Source organism: Oreochromis niloticus, unplaced genomic scaffold, assembly GCF_001858045.2.
Source record: "Oreochromis niloticus isolate F11D_XX unplaced genomic scaffold, O_niloticus_UMD_NMBU tig00008564_pilon, whole genome shotgun sequence".
Classification (NCBI taxonomy): domain Eukaryota; kingdom Metazoa; phylum Chordata; class Actinopteri; order Cichliformes; family Cichlidae; genus Oreochromis; species Oreochromis niloticus.
Genome location: NW_020329281.1, coordinates 1 through 17,167, shown reverse-complemented (window position 1 = coordinate 17,167; position 17,167 = coordinate 1). Strand labels below are relative to the sequence as shown.

The following is a 17,167-nucleotide window of genomic DNA, read 5'->3' as shown; positions in this document are numbered from 1 at the left end:
CATATTTTTATATATTCTTCTGTAATAGATAACTATACGCTATCATTGCAATCTACACTACAGCTCAAAAGTTTGAAGTCAATTTTCACCTGGTTTATAACCATGTGATCAGTTCACACATCAGTGTCTAAAAAACGCTAATTTTTTAGCTGTGTCCATCATCAATAATTGAGTTGATTGCAAACTCTCCCTAACAAGTTCACTTTATTGCGTGCTCATCAATCTCCTCTACAGCCCAAAAGTTTGAAGTCAGTTAGAAACGTCTTTTTTTCTTAAAAAAAACAAGATTCTTTTCATATTTTGTAAATTAGTTATGAATGCAAATAAACATTATTGCTTAAAACTTGCATTGATCACCAATTATGATTGATGGTTGATAAAATATTACCTGTTGTATGGATACAACAATAAAGGAGGTGTATGGATTACAACAATAATAGCGATTGTGTAGATTATATTACCTATCCTCAGTTTATCACATTAAATCTCAGCCTACTGGTGACCCACCAGTTTTCAAAATACAGCTGCGCTAACCAACATCATTTTTTCAAGTAATATAAAAATCAATTTTATATATTACCTTTTTAAACATCTGATTTTTCTTTCTAATGTCATTAAAACAAGTTTGCACATTTGTATAACAACAGTTGGACCTCCAGATCTTTTTAGCTTTCAGGTTTTTTTCTCAGTGTGACACATAGATTTGTTTCCGTCTCTTTCAATAAGAAAGTCAAATCTTCAAACCCTAAAGCAATCTTTGTTTCTTTCAATCATTCCAATATTTTTCATCTCCTGTTAATCCGGTTGTTCAGTGATGACGTGACGAATCCTACTTCCGGGCCTAAAGTAGTCTGCTTTAATATGGCTTTTGTGTTGTTAACATGTTTAATGTTTTGTATTTTCTTCTATTTAATCTCAAAAAGCTCCTAAAACAGTCAGTGATCACTGTTGACCTCCCTCGCTTTTATTACTGCTAATCATTTATTTAAGCTCAGTTTTTAAAACCTTACGATGTAACTACAGCACAGCCCATGCAGCAGTATATGAATGACTAACCTCGTATTGTGGATGGATTATCTCACTTGTTCTCCTGGCTGAAGTTTAGTCCTTTTACAGCATCCCGCTATGCGATTACATTTGTTCCTGACCACCGAGAACCCTCACGTTAACTTTTATCGAGTGGGAAAAAAAGTTAGCTTGTTTATGTTATGCTAACATAGCTGTGTCGCTAGCGGTCACGTAGCACATCATTATATACCAGCTAGCCAAACTTCAGTAACCCTACAAACGTCACTGCTGTTTAGTTTTCTGTCTTCATTTATGTTCGAAGTTATAGCAGAGCTGTACGTTTGAATTTTTTTCCAAAACCCCGCAGTCAGGACATGCTACATTGTATTTAGATAGAAGCTAGCGAGCTAACTTCCTGCTAACTTCTAACGCCGTTAAATGTCATAAATTCCATTTTCATGGATGCCTGGATGTTAAACTCAATTGTTACACCTGGTAGAGCAGAACACTGATCATTTTATTAAAGATGAAAGACTTTAGACAGTTTTTCAACTCTCAGTAATGCCACAGTGATCGTTTGATATATGGACCTGCAGCGGAGTTTAGGCCCAGACACGGCCAGTGACGTCAGACTGAACAACCGGATTGCAGTTAACCAGGGCTTAGCTACTCCGATCTACAGTGATTTTGGGGGTGTGGATACCTATTTTTTTCACAGGTGCAGAGCCTTTTTCTACAAAATTACGAACAAACTGCATTTTTAAAAATTACCATTAACATTAATGTAGACTGACAAGTAACTCAACATGTGACACAGTGATCAGTAGAGAAGAAAGAAAATAACCCATTTCAAAATTTCTAGTTCAGATCAAAATTATTGTTCTGATTAAGGAAACAGTAAATTTGGCCACGTTATTGTTCTGATCCTCCAATTTTCCCTTTCCAATGTGAATAAATAAAATTCAACTTTTGTTGTTGTTTTTTTTTAAATAAAAGCAGATTTCTTACAGTAAGAATCCTCCAACAACCTTTCAAAAGAAACATTTTTTGTCTTTCCTCAAGTTTGAGACCAACTGAATCCACAAACCTGAAGCTCCAGACCCCAAACTAACCAAATTTAATGTTTCCTTAATCAGCACAGTCATTTTTAACTCTTAGTGTGTTATGTTTACTCACAGTTTTGATGCTTGCTTCTTCGACTTGATCCATGATTAGCTCTGCACCGTCGCTCTGCTGTTTTCTCCTCATGCTTCTCCTTCATGCGTCCTGTCCTCAAATATAATCCAACCTGCCTCCTTGTTTCCTCCTTGACTTGTATTAGCAAAATTTCCAGGTAAATTAAGAGAAATCCAAAAAAGTTTTCCTGCTTCAAAAGCTCTTCCAGTTGCCTGTCTTCTTGTCCTCCTTCAAATGTGCATTTTTCTACATTTGTATGTATTTGACTTCATATTGCCATGACAACATAACACAGAGCATCATGGTAGTTTAAAGCAGGTGGTTCTCTCCTGTGCAGAAATGCTGGTGTTCCATAGTGATGTAAAAGTATGTTAATAATCTTTAAACAGACACTCACTGATCCTGTAAGAGCAGGAATTTAACTACAAACCCTCACAGTCCCCATCAGTATCATTCATTCTGCTCTGCAGCAATGGTCACAGTGGCTGCTTTAAGTACGTTTGCCCCATAGAAATCCACTGATGTTCAGTGGGTCCCTTTGACACATATTTAGACCTTCATAATTTTCAGGGTGCATGAGTGTTATATCTCCAGCTCATCCTAAACATTTTACCAACATGTAAAAGGCATACGTCCACAAGATTCTAATGTGTTTGTGCTGAAATTCAGTTTTTTATATTCTAGTTTTTCTCTTCAATCAGCAGGCAGCTTAAATATCTTGAATGACAGTTGCTCATTATCAGAGCTCACATACATGTGTGTTTGCTTCTTTAACATGTTTTCATTTGGATGTCTTAATATACACAAAGTGAAAATCCAGGTCAAATATAGAATTTGTAACGCTGCGATTTTTATGGACAGCTGTCTGCACTGATGTTTACTGGGTACTTGTACACATTATGTTGACATCCTCCACGACACAAACAAAAAAAACTGTTTTATTCTAAATAAATGTGTGAGATGGTCCTCAGGCCTCCAAATCCACATCCAGGTTTGGGTGACTACTTGGATTAGGGGAGTATTATTTAGAGCAATGTTTGTCACTTTAGTTAATGGCTCAACTAAGGCTGTTTTTGTTCAGTCTTTTTCTGACTGAACTTTAACATTTAACACGCTAACTGAAGCCTGTAGAGTCTTAGGTGTAGCTCTTTTATTTTCTGTATTGTACAGTCTGACTTAGGGGTGAATTTGCTGGGATTTCAACTCCTAGAAAGATTGGTGCCTCTGTTGAATGTTTTGAAGAATCTTCTTCAGAGTAGACCTTTGGTGTAAGTTGATAGTGAATGAAAAAAAGCGTAAAAAGCTGCTGTAGTTTTAATTTTCCAAGAGAGGTAATGCACACAATGCAGAGACAAGCGCACAGGGGATATCCAAATTCTAGGAAGGCAGCCCGCTGCTGTACACAGGCAGATTCTTCTCAGTCATAGTTGTGAACAACTTGACTGTTTACTCAAACCACACAAAGAGCGCTGTTCCCATTCTGGGAGGTCTACTCATTGGTGTTTGTACCTCTTAAAATTATAAGTAGCTATATATAAACAGCTATATTAGCTTTGGCTTCACATAGGTTAAATAGTATATTTCCTGTTTTAACATTTATGATGGCTCAAAATTAAAACCTTACAAATTAAAACCCTGAATCATCACTACAACCCTTGTGTGAACTACAAGGGTGCCATCTTTTTCTTTTCAATCCATTAAGTACCACACTGAGCAAGAAAGGAATTAAGCTCTTCATGTTGACCCCAGAAATTTTAATGTATCACTTTGTATTCTTAGTTACACTGTAGCAGGTGACAGTAATTGAAAGCTACACTTTAGCTGTGGTGTGTCAAACTTATTTTAAAACAATACAGATGTACACTACACTGTTATTGACTGCAACCACTTACTTATCTGCATGGCTGCAGTCAATGACAGTGTTTCAAACATCCTTTGTATGGAAGACAGTGGACCAAAGCCCACCTTTCTTTTCCAGCTCTGGTTGCAGTGACATGGCTCTGTTATCAGGGTGTTTTTGTTCAGCTCCAGCCTTGAGACCACAGCTGGCGCCGAAGTGGTAGCCGCATGAAGTGATGGTGGTTTTTACTTTAGTGCGAACAACTCATGTGAATTTCAAAGCTGCTCTAACAGTCCGACACTGGTCTCTCAATCTCCCGTTGGAGAGCCGTGAGCTTCTCCATGATGTTATCAAACTTGCGCTCCGTGATGTTGTCATTCTTGTGCTCAAAGAGCCGATTCTGAGAACAAAAAGAACTTTAACAAAATACATTCAATAAAAACTTAAACAACAGGAAACTGATTTTTCATCCAGCCACTGAAAAAAAAAGAAAAAAAAGAAGGTAACCACTGAACACAAACACTACAGAAGAACAATTTATAAAGATTAAAATTGAACTACATGAACAGTTTGATTCATAGCCTCATTTGAACTTTAAGGAGACCCGATCTGAACTCTGTGGAGCCTGATCTCCAGGGTTTTAAGTTGGACTCTGAAACGAGAAGAGGATGTTTCTCTCTCTTCAGATTCGCTGTCGTCCTGTGATGGGAACGATTTCAGCCCTGCGTGATCACGCTGATGTTTGCACAGAGCAGATAATGAAGTGAATGTTTTGGCACATTGGTAACAGTGAAACAGTTTATTAGTAACGTGGGATCGTTTGTGTGCGGAGTATGAACTGAGATTACTGAAGCTCTTGTCACACTGCTCACAGCTGTAGTTTCCTTCCATGTGTGTACGTTCATGCTTGTTACGACTACCTGACTGTGAGAAGCTTTTGTCACAGTGTCTGCACTTGTATGGTTTCTCTCCTGTGTGGACTCGTTTGTGTCTTTTAAGGTCACCTGCAGTGGTGAAGGATGACCCACACTGATCACAGAGGTGCTTTTTGACCCCACTGTGAAAGAGTTCATGTCGTTTTAAGTCACCTGGTGTGGGGAAGCTTCGCCCACATTCTTTGCAGTATTTCAGTTTGTCTCCAGTGTGTTTACGTTGATTTATTTTTAGGCCGTCTTGCTGACTCAAAGTTTTTCCACAGATGTCACAACGAAAGTCTTTCCCACCACCACAGCGATGATAGGGTTGAGAAGTGGATCCATCTGTGTCGCTCTGCTTCTAAACAAAGACACAAAGACAGTGTAAGTCAGTCCTTCAACACTTTTATCCTGAACATCGCCTGAAATAAAGAGCATCTCTGCAGACGTCCAATTATATTTTACTGTTTCAATTAACACACTCAGTTTACTGGGCTACAATAACTACAATACTACCACCGTAATACTACAGTAATACATATTTAATATTACAGTAACATCTGACTTACACTTAAGTACTACCACACTACTGTTTTTAGGGTACCCATGGTAAACTACTGTAACACTGCAATAATACTAATTTATTACTGCATTAATAACACTGTAATTGTGCAGTTATAACACTCAGCTGACTGGGATAGAAGAAAAACACTATTACCCCCAATGACACTGCAATTATAACATTAAACGGGTATTTTAACACTAATGTTTAAAAGTACTAAAGCTATATGGAAGCAATGATACTACAGCTATAATACTACAATACCATTATGTAACGATACAACTTTGTTAACCATAAGAGAAGATTACTGAATGGTTTGGTTTTGTACTTAATTTATGTTTTATTTTATTCCATTTACACCTGACAGAGGAATGAGCTGCTGTAAACCAAAGGCCATTTATGCAGAAATAACAACACCATGATATACCACGAAGCTGCCTGAAGATTAAATAACAGCAACATATCAATTTTCAGCATTTTTAGTTTTTCATGATCATGTAAGCAAAAATCATAACTGAAATGAAACTCTGAATAATTGCTCAGAGCTACTCTTCGGAGCAGTAGAAGTGCTAACATGCTAACACAATTTAATGAGCAGACTTGTTCCAAACAGTCAGACTGAACTTACAAGATAAAAATAAAAATACATACCTCACAGTAACTGCACTTGTAGAGTCTCTTTCTGGTGTGGATCTGTTGGTGTCGTCTCAGGTGACTCGGAGTTTTAAAAGTCTTCTCACACAGGTCACATTGATAAGGTCTCTCCTCAGTGTGGGTAAACATGTGGCTTTGTAAATGTGCGTCTGTTGTAAAGTATTTGCCACACTGATCACACCAGTACACATCTTCTCCGGAGTGAATGCGTAGGTGTATATTTCGGTACCATAGCTGGCTGAAAGTTTTTCCACAGATGTCACAGCTGTATGCCTTCATTCCAGAGTGGGTAACTAGATGTCTCTGTAAGTTGCTACTGTGAGTAAAAGCTCTGCCACACTGATCACAGCTGTAAGCTTTAACTCCACTGTGGACGATTTGGTGTCTTTTTAGGACATTCTTCCAGGAAAACGACTTTCCACACAAGTCACAGCTGAACAGTCTCTCTCCAGTGTGGATGAGCTGATGTTGTTTTAGTTCAGACTTCCTCGTAAAATCCTTCCCACACTCGTCACAGGTGTATTTTTTCTCTCTCTTTCTTCTGTGAGGTTTGTCGGCGTCCTGAGAGCGCTGACTTCTCGGTCCATGTTGGTCCTGCAGTGACAGAGATACAAACAGAGGCAGTGAGTGAAATGCATTCATTGAACAAACTGAAGCTTTAAACTCCCTCCATTAACATTAGTTTTAAACCTGAAGGTGGAGTGTGGCACCAAACACCTTAAAGGTCTCTTATCCACACCTACTGGTAGTAGTAACACATTACATCCAACCTGGTGTTAAAGATAATTAATCATTGTTTAAACACTCTAAAATCATGCCCATCCCTCCTGCTTTTACACAAATATTAGTGCTAACACACTCAGAATAGTAATAAATGTTAACCAGGTCTGTACTTTTTTATATTTCCTGTTACTGTTTCCTATTATATATTTCTATAATTGACAAATATATTCAATAATAATAAATCAAATGTAACAGTTACTAGCTTGGTTCAGTGAAGGATGATGTCAGAGTCTGACTGTAACCTGAGGGTTTTTTTTACTTTTACTCGTTACATTAAAACAATATATATCTGTATTTTCTTCTCCTTACATTTTCAAAACAGCCTTGTTCTGGTTTAAGGCATTTGAGGGGAGTTATTTCATCACCGCGGGCATCAAAGATCAAATTGATTTGAGCCTAAACAGTAACTCATGAAATCCAATCCTGCATTATACACCAGGCTATGTGGTAAAGTCCTAAAAACGGAGCATGTAACGATCACCGTAACGCAAACCGTAAATTTTATCTGAGCTAAAGGTTTAAATCACCATCAATTTCATCCTTCTATGTGGGAAATAGATTCAGAGTTTGCTGACATTCCTTATCATACAGAGGTCCATCGGCTGAGTTTGGGAAAAGTTCTCAATAAGAGTTTTTGAGCTCAGCAAGGAAATCTGTCAGTTCATGGACATGTATGATGCGGTGAAGACATTTCAAGTGAAGCTGTCACAAATGCACCAGTGCAACTTGCCTCACTTTCCCTGTTAAGTAATGTTGAACCAAGTCGGCGCACTTTGCTGATAAACTGAGCGCACTGAGTTCGCACGGCACTTTGGTGACTGTGAAGCACAAAAAGAGAGTTTCGAGCTGCTTCGCAACCCATTTACGTGGAAACTGCACCTGTGCAGATTCAGATGGAGCTGCAGTTTAATGGTACACTCAAGGCAAAGTATGACACTGAATGGCCCGCACAGTTTATTAGTTCCATTCCTGCAGCAATGCCCCAGCTCCGTCTACATGCAGCTCCAACCTTGTGTATGTTTTCATTTATTTTTTCTGGGGTTTTTGGCAGCATGTTCATATTTCTAACTTGCATAATTTTGACAGGATATATTTTTAAGATCAAAACATTTAAAGTTAAAGTTGATTTTTTTTTTTAAAGTTCATTTATTCTGGAATAATATTCCTGTCTGTTTTTTATTCATATTTATGTTTAAAAAACATGGTTTTAGTGTGTTCAATAAATGTTTAACTTGTTTGGCCCGCAACCTAAAGTGTGCCTTGAGTTTTGGCCCCCTGTGCAATTGAGTTTGACACCCCTGGTGTAGAGGATGGAAATCAGCCAGGACAACTCATGAAACATCTGCACACATCTGGCTGAATTCAGTTGTGTACATCCCAAAGAGCAGCAGGTCAGCTGATCACAGCCTGTACAATAAGAAAATCGACTCAATAGAAATGATTGTGAGCTGTGACTCTTTTCCCCACACTGAGCCACTACAGCTCATTTTAGGGTTCCCCACCTGCTGAATCCCACTTTAACCTCTTGCCTGCCCATTTTCCTCTTTAGAGCCAAAGTCACCCTCTACAATGTAGGCATTGTATTATTACATGATTATTACATTACATTAATATAGCACAAGGTTCAGTTAGTTTTGCATAAAATATATATCAGTACTTCAGCTTTTAACCCTTTAACACCTACCATAGAACCCAGTTTGTCAGAGCTTATCTTTATATTTTTACATGCCGTTAATGCCATTTTTGGGAGCATTTCAAGTTGCTATACATTAGAGCTGGGCGATATAAGATTTTTTCATATCACGATATGCTTTTTTCATTTCAGGTGATAACAATATATATCACGATATAAGCCAAATAACTATATTTGTAAGATTTAAATTGCTCACAAGTAAAATGTGAAATAATCAGCAGCTTGTTTTGATTTAAATATTTATTTCCCATAATAAGTTCAACAGGGCAGATGTACTTAAAATGAGGCTTCAGTTTAGGCAAAATAAAGGCAAATAGTACAAACTACACAAAAGGTAGCCGCTAAAGCATTTAAGTTTCAAAACAAACAAACAAAACAGACTACTAAATTGTCAGTTCCACTTAGAAACAAAATATTAATTCTAAAAATAAATCTTAGTTTATTTTACAGAAGAAGAGACAAAATTGACTAACTTATTTCATATTGCTTTGGAAGCGCTGTCTGAGAGAAATGTTTATGTCCAAGGAGTTGGTAACGAGGATCCATTACCTTAATTAGGTGCTTGAATCCTTCATTGTCGACCGTGTTTATTGGTAGCATGTCTTTAGCAAGACAGAAAGCTATGGCATTCGTTATGTTGTTATGTCTCTTAGCTTTTTTGTCATATGGTAAGACGCTGGAGAAAGCCGACTCAATTGACTGTTGCTGCTTCGCAGGGATTCCCCTGGTTGTTTTCGACGACGAATTAGCGCTTTCAGTCAGAGATTGAGCGTGCTCTAGTGGGTGGCACTGCTTCAGGTGATAAAAAAGGTTTGTTGTATTTCCAGACTTTGTGAAAACATGCTTTCGGCACAATTTACAGTGCGCGTTACTCTGTTTTTGTCAGACTTCAAATAGCCGAAATACCTCCACACTACGGAACTTCTCCGGCCTTTCCTTTCGACAATCTCTCCGGCATTGGAACCGTCATCTGTGTTCTCTTCGGTAACCTCTCGGTTGATTTTTCTCTAGTTGGCACACTCATTTCCTCCATTACCCGGCCGCACTTCAGCTGGCTGCTTCCCAAACAAATACACATGTGCAGCTTGGCACTTGAGCTGTACGTAACAAGTTACGTGACGTGACGCTGCGGCTGTGATTGGTTCGGCTCTGTGCTGCTTAATTTGTATTGGCTATTCATTTTTTTATAAGAGAGGAAGAGAGAGAGAGATGAGGTCTATCGCAATAGTTTCATTTTTCTATCGAGAAAAAGTTATTTCGCAATACATATCGTTATCGTTCTATCGCCCAGCTCTACTATACATCAATATTACCATTATATCCCAAATTTTAATAATATCTATGCACTAAGTCCATAGTAACTACATAAAGTACAAAAAAACTGCAATAAAATAAAACAAATGTAAAATTGTTTTTGTTCTGTTTCTACACATATTTCTACTTAGAGAAATTTCAGAGGTTTATCCCTCAAAACTGTAAATGCAAAAAAGTTGCACATTGTTTCCAACCACAGGAAATTTGTTTTGAGTATTTTTGAGATTTTATATACTGCAGGAAAAATAAAAATAAATATTATAATGCAAACTTGCAAAACAAACAACATGTGCATCAAAATAAACTATTTCCAGCAGTGCAATTTGAGTTCTAAGCATCCCAGAAACAATACAGAAAACAAAGTCAAACATGACTTTTAAAAACACCAGTATAGGTATCCCTGAAGGCAGGTTTTGGCAGGTAAAGTTGGACATGTGATAGTTTTCGCTGACATCTATTCTAATGTAGGAAGTGTTATGAACAGCTGATCGGATCGGCAAAGCGTGTTTCTGGTATGTTATGTTTTTTTGCTGCAGTTTTTGCAAATGTGGAAGAAAACCGTGACCTAGGGCAAGCTGATGGCATAAGATGTAGTACAACTCCTCCTAAATAAAATAATTGCGCTAGCTTAAGTGCAGTTCTACCGGGATTTTAAAATTGTTACGCAAAACGGAGCGTTCCTGCTCCAATAGGCCTTAAAGGGTTAATGGAGTACTTCTTAACAATAGTATCTGTCACCTTCTGTGTCGAACTCATTGTTTTCTCTGCAGTGGCTGAGCTGAGTCCAAGTAGCTTAAATGTTCCCCTGCTGCTCCGTCAGACTCTTCTCCTCCTGCTGATCAGCTGGGACACAAAACAGAACTTTGTTAGGCTCCACACTGCACTGAAGAGTCAAAGTGTCTCATATGTTCATCTGAGAGCACAAACAACAAATTTTAGCTTCCTTGGGTGGGCAACTTGTTTAAAACAGACACAAAAGGTTTGAACACCGATATCAAATTTAGCAGTATGGCACACCAGTACCAGGAGAGCAATTCCTCTTTAAAAATGGCCCTGGCCAAGAACAAAAAAAACAAAACAATCAATGGAGCTGCATAAACGAGTACACTGTTTCCCAACCACTGTGCCGCGGCATATACGTGTGCCGTGAGAAATGATCAGGTGTGCCGTGGAAGATTATCCTATCTGAGTGGGTTTAGAAATCTGAGCCATGATCCGAGTAACCCTCATCACTCAGTCACACTCCGATTCTATACTTGTATCAAGTCCATTGTACTACTTTCAAGCATTCTGTCCACCTGTCCTCTAATGTGTGCCTTCCTCCTCTTTGTATATACTCCTCTTATATGTTATTTATTCTTACTGTCTTACTATTTATATTGTTTTCCATGCACAGTTGGTGTGGAGCACCCACAATTTAGTTGAATATGTGCAAAGACAATAAAAGACTATTCTATTCTATTCTATTTATCTTTGTTCCTCCATTTCAGTTTTGTTTGGAGCTTTAAAAAATCTGCAGTATATTTAAATGTGATAAGAACACAGATCCCCTCTTAGGATTTGAGGCTGTATTTGTTTTAAAAATGCATCTCTGGTATCTCTGGCCTATCATTATTATTTTGCTACCAGTTAATCAGGCTCATTTACTGAATACTGATCAGAATATATCAAATCATCTTTGAAATGATTCTAATAACAGGCGTCTCAGAGTGAGGCCAGTTTTAGCCTGGAATACATTTATTTTTGCATTTCTCATAAATGGATTTCATTATAGCACTTTTACCGCCAACATGTTGGGATTTTTTGTAGCCGGAAGTGACCTTATATGGATGAAGGATGGTGCTAGCTAGCTAGCTTGGATAGCACGCTGCATTCATAAACTGTGCAGGTGCCACACAGTGACACAGAGATGCTAACTAGCGCTTAGTAACAGACTAATAAAATAATAGAAACTCTGATTACACTTAGTTAATATAAAAGCTTTCTTCATTTTTCTTCTCAGTGTTTCATTAGCATTTGTTGATATCTTCTTGTAAATTAGTTTATAGCAGCTTGACTTGATGTAGAGGCTTTTTCTTTCAACAGGTTAGCAAATATCTGACAACAGAGACCGAGGAGAGCAACAGAAAACTTCACTCAGGAGCTAAATTCAAGATTGACCAAACTCAGATCAAAGTTACCTTAGTGCTTCAGATTAGGAAGAAAAATAAACTAAAACGCAAACGCAATGAAGCGGGAACTCTGCGGCTTCTTCTTGTTTTGGGTTTTTCTTTGGCGGTTAGAGCTTTAAGGTGCATTACCGCCACCTGCTGGACTAGATGGTTCTTAAACTAAAACGAGAGATTTAAAAGTATTTTAATAAACAATAAAAACAAAGTCAAAATGTTTCAGTGTGTTATATTCATGAACATAAACATCAGATGGCTTCAGCTTACCCTTACCCCCATTTCTTTGAGAGGTTTTGCTTTCTGCAGTCCGCCACAGTAAGTAAGTTTGTGTTGTTTTGCCTGATTTAATAAAGGTTACACTGACTCACTTCTCTATCAGCAGATCCAAGTGTGACATTAGCCATAATTTCCCAGGAGGGCACTTGGGTTTGGAGTCACAGCACAGTTTTTAGATTTAATTAATGGGCTTGAGTACAGCCTGATAATTACAGGCATTCAAACTGCCTGTAATTCTATGGCATTCTGTCTCTATGAAGACATTAGATCTTACATATTTCTTGGTTAAAACCACATTAAACTCCTTAACAATAAGCCTGCAGCTGCAATGTGGAGGCAACTAAGAGTTTTGATAAGAATTTTCCAAAAATCTCATCCAATTATTTCTCCTTTACAGATTGTATAACTTTCACTTTTTAAAATAAGAATTCTCCAACAAAGAAGAAAATGATTTTTCTTTCATTTGTTTTGATACTAACTGAAACCACAAAGCTCCAGTTTCACACCCCAAACTAACCAACTGTAATGCTTCTTTTCATCAGCACAATAGTTTTCAGTTGTCAATTTCACATTGGTCTATATTCTCCACATCCTGTCATGTCCTTATCCTCGTTGGGAATCAGAGATATGAATATAATCAATTCATTAATTAACAATTGAATTCCACGTTTGTGTTCATCCACAGCAGCAGGACAATAAAGTTTATTGTGATCCTGATACTGCAGCAGATCTCTCTGATCCATTACCTGTTATCACTTCAAATAGAAATGAGGCTGTAGAGGTTTGGTGCGTGCAGAAAAACAGCTGCAGGGCTGCTGAAAAGACTTTTCTGCACCAACTTTCTGCGAGCAAATGCTGAACTTCTCCCAGCATGTTGAGCTAATGATTAGTTGGTGTTTTTCTCCAAACACTCGCTCACTCTTCTCTCAACGTGTTCACAATGAACTGTGAACAGACACCGAGGAGAGCAGCAGAAGACCTCATTCAGGAGCTAAACTCAAGATTAACTGAACTCACATTAAAGTTTGCTCAGTGCTTACCTTTAGATGAGCCCACAAACCGTGAGACACTCTACTGTGGCAACACCACCAGTTTATAAAGAAGAATAGACGACAAAGAAAAGTTTTTACTTCCAGAAAGAGCAGCAAAACAAACTCAGTGAAGAGGGAAACCTCTCAGACAGACCCAGACCCCTGCACAAAGTGCTGTTCAGACAAACTCATTTATATTTCATGTTTTGCAGCAATGGCACACCACTACCAGGTGAGCCATCACACTTCCTCTTTATGCCACAGTACAGGAAGTGTCAGCTCGAAGAATTTTATTTATTTAAATTTTTGAATTCATCCATTTATTTTATTTTAAGTGTGAAAATTAAAACGCATCAGATTGAAAACCTCAAGCAAAACAACCGATGAAGCTGCATAAACTGGTAACACATATATACAAACAAATATATAAATTAAGTACATTAAACACAGGCGATAAACATTCGAAGCTAAAACAACCAAAACTTATTAAACTTTAGAATCTAAAAAGAATGAAAACCTTCATGAACGTGATGAAAAGTGTTTCATGCCAGAAACAAATGTAATAATATTCAGGACAAACATTTGCAAGCTGAAGTAGCTGCATCCAAGTCAGTCAAGTTTAAAATCACCTTAAATCCATTAAGTGAGATCAGTTCCTTCAGTTTTTGTTGAGTTCAGTTGATTCTAAGAGGAAGGAGCTGAAAATCTGAACACTCTTTTCCCAACACAACACCTTTAACACTGAGTTGGTGGTGCGGTATCTTTCTACACCTTCGTGGGGCGCTCAGGCTGCGTCCTGGTGTGTGTCGGTTTGTGTGTCATTAGTGGGTGGGCGTGTGTGAGAATGACTAGCCTGTGTGTGATCGTGCATGGCCTGGGTCCTGTGGGACATGGTCATGGAGGCAGGTGTTCTTGGGCGCCTGGGGCAGGCTCGTACAAAGGGGTGGTCGGCCACTAGTGGAGTCAGCTGCCCCTGGCCTGAGGTTCTCCGGGATTCTCAGCCTTCGTCTGGGGGAGCCCCATCTGGGGCTCCTGGGGGCCATTATTGCAGCTTCCCACCCTCATCATCAAATACAATTGTGACAAAGACACACACTCATACTCTCTCTAACAGACAGGCCGCAAGATGATTGATGATTATGTATCTGTGGATTTATCTTACGTGTGCAGCGGTTGTCGATACATTGAGTTTTTCTATTTGTAAACATATTCGTAAAAATCAATCAAGAGACATAGTGAGACGTAGACTGTGACAACACAGGCTTGACATGGGGTCTCAGGAAAGATAAGAGGTCTAAGGTCTCTAAAACCTTTGGATGTTCAGTCTCTGACAGAAGGTTTGGAGACATGTAGAAAGTTAGTTTTCAATTGGTGAAATGAATATTTTATTTACAGTTTCTCAAACACAAGGCAGATAATATTCTTCATGTACATTATTTTTTACAAATACTGAAAGTACAACAAACTGAAACAAAACACATTTTCATGAATTCATCTCTTGATGTTTTATACAAAACTTCTGAATGTGTTCTCTCTGATTTCCCAGTATGTGTTTTGGATCGACTAAAATGTATTTACAATAGCCAGAGTCTGCTGAATCCAAATATTTCTTAAATCCAACGGTTAAAAATAAGGGGGCCGAAAATTCACCCCATTCCTTTTATTTACTGGAAGAGAGGAAGAGACTCTGTTATGTTGAGCTACATGAAGACAAGAAGATTCAAACTTAATACAAAAAGTCTGATATAAATCACAATATTTGTAATTAAAGGATCATTAGCTGCTGGCAAGGCTCTCCACTTGCTTCTTCAAAAGTTGTGTTGTGAAAACCCAAGTTTTTGTTGTTCATACCGGCAACAGGGTTGAATTCATAATTGCTGTTGCCTGGTAGCATCGACCAGCCAAACAACTGGGGTGAGGTGGGGAAGGTCCATTGAGGTCCAGCCGCAAAATTGCCCACAGCCTGATAATTTGCACCACTTCTGATTAAATTGGTCTCCAGGTGCTGGGTGTACTGCTGCTTGAGTGGGGGCTGTCTCTCTCCCTGAAACTGAATCACAGACAGCACAGTCAGTAAAAGTACAATACAAAGTTCTTGTTTCAAATTATACTCAATACATTTCAAATTAAATTAATGAATGAATTACCCAGATGTCTGAATCAAAGTTTATTAATAGGAGATACTTACATGAAATGGGAACTCCTAAACTTTCTCCTTCTGTTTTGAAACCAAGTTTTTACCAAAAGATGAAAGAAATAGAAAACATCTCATCAGTACAATGGAGACAAGATTGAACACGAATTCAATTTCTTATGTTTTAGTAAGCTGAAAAACACTCACCTCTTTGTAGTCAAAGGAGCTTGCAAAGAAAAGCGTCTGGACTTCTTTAAGTTGCTTGAAGACGTTTCACCTCTCATCCGAGAAGCTTCTTCAGTTCCTCTAATCGCCTGAGCCAAGGTGTGAAACTGGGTGTGGGTCCCAATCAGCCAGGGTTTTGGTTGAGCTCATTGTGAAACCTGGCCCCACCTTATCATGCGAATTCCTGAGGTCGGATGGCCCAGGATGTGAGTGGGCGTTAAGGCGTCTGGGGAGGGAACTCAAAACTGGATTATAGATGGCAGACAGTTGGTGTCGTAAACCACCGCCTCTGTTCAAAGATGGTCGCTCACAGTGGACATAGATGGCTTCTTTCACTTTCAAACCATCTGTCCTCTCTGTCCAAAATGTGAACATTGGCATCCTCAAAAGAGTGTCCTTTATCCTTAAGATGCAGATGGACTGCTGAGTCTTCTCCTGTGGAGGTGGCTCTTCTATGTTGTGCCATACGCTTGTGAAGTCTCTCCAGTGTAGAGGTCTGGGTACTCTTCACTGCACTGTACAGCAAACACCACATTGTTAAGTCTGTGTTTTGGAGTTTTGTCTTTCGGGTGAACCAGTTTTTGTCTGAGCGTGTTGCTGGGTCTGAAATGCACCGGGATGTCATGCTTGGAGAAAACTCTCCTGAGTTTTTCTGATACACCGGCTACAGTTTCACACCTTGGCTCAGGCGATTAAAGGATCATCAGGGGGTCCTTTTATCCCTCTGTGGGGGGATACTCCCACTAGGTTTAAATCCGGGACTCTCCACCATTTGACCTTAGAACTGAAGAAGCTTCTCGGATGAGAGGTGAAATGTCTTCAAGCAACTTAAAGAAGTCCAGACGCTTTTCTTTGCAAGCTCCTTTGACTACGATGACCTGGATGACTGAGAACCTTCACAGACACCTGTTTGTAGGTCAGTCCCGTCATCTCTTCCAACTATTAATCTCTGTTGCTCATGGTAATTTCAAATGAAACTGATGGACAAGAATATTTAACTGTCCTCTGTGAACCACCGGCCGTCCTTTAGGTTTCTCTGAAGCAGTGCGGGATCGTGCAGAGTGGCAGTGATGTTGCCTGGCTTCTTGGGACAGCAAAAACCTGTTTCTGCTCTGAGACAGAGCTGAAACAGCCTCAGAAGTATCACCGGTTTTGTTGCTCACTCTCCACCCGTAAGGCGAGTTCTTCCAAGGTCGACTCCCTTCAAGGAGACAGGACATTTTCTCCCATTGAAACTAGACCAACAAGCCAAACAGTTAATTGTGTCATTTTTCCAAAGTCACACATCAGAGTAAAAAAAAATGAAGATGAGTGTATGAAAGATTGTTTGAAAGCTCAGAAAGTCATCCATTTCTGTGTTGATTCTGTTTTTATTCTAGGATTGATTCC

General features: G+C 38.8%; 1 long non-coding RNA gene across 1 annotated transcript; it reads right to left on the bottom strand.

The window, feature by feature from the left end:
- Window positions 1-6,179: 6,179 nt before the first annotated feature.
- LOC109198111 (uncharacterized) lies at window positions 6,180-12,199 on the bottom strand. The gene is made up of 3 exons (XR_002059086.2): window positions 12,125-12,199; window positions 10,683-10,787; window positions 6,180-6,748 (listed from the first exon to the last, which is right to left on the bottom strand). It is a non-coding gene; the product is annotated as an uncharacterized LOC109198111 (long non-coding RNA).
- Window positions 12,200-17,167: the final 4,968 nt, after the last annotated feature.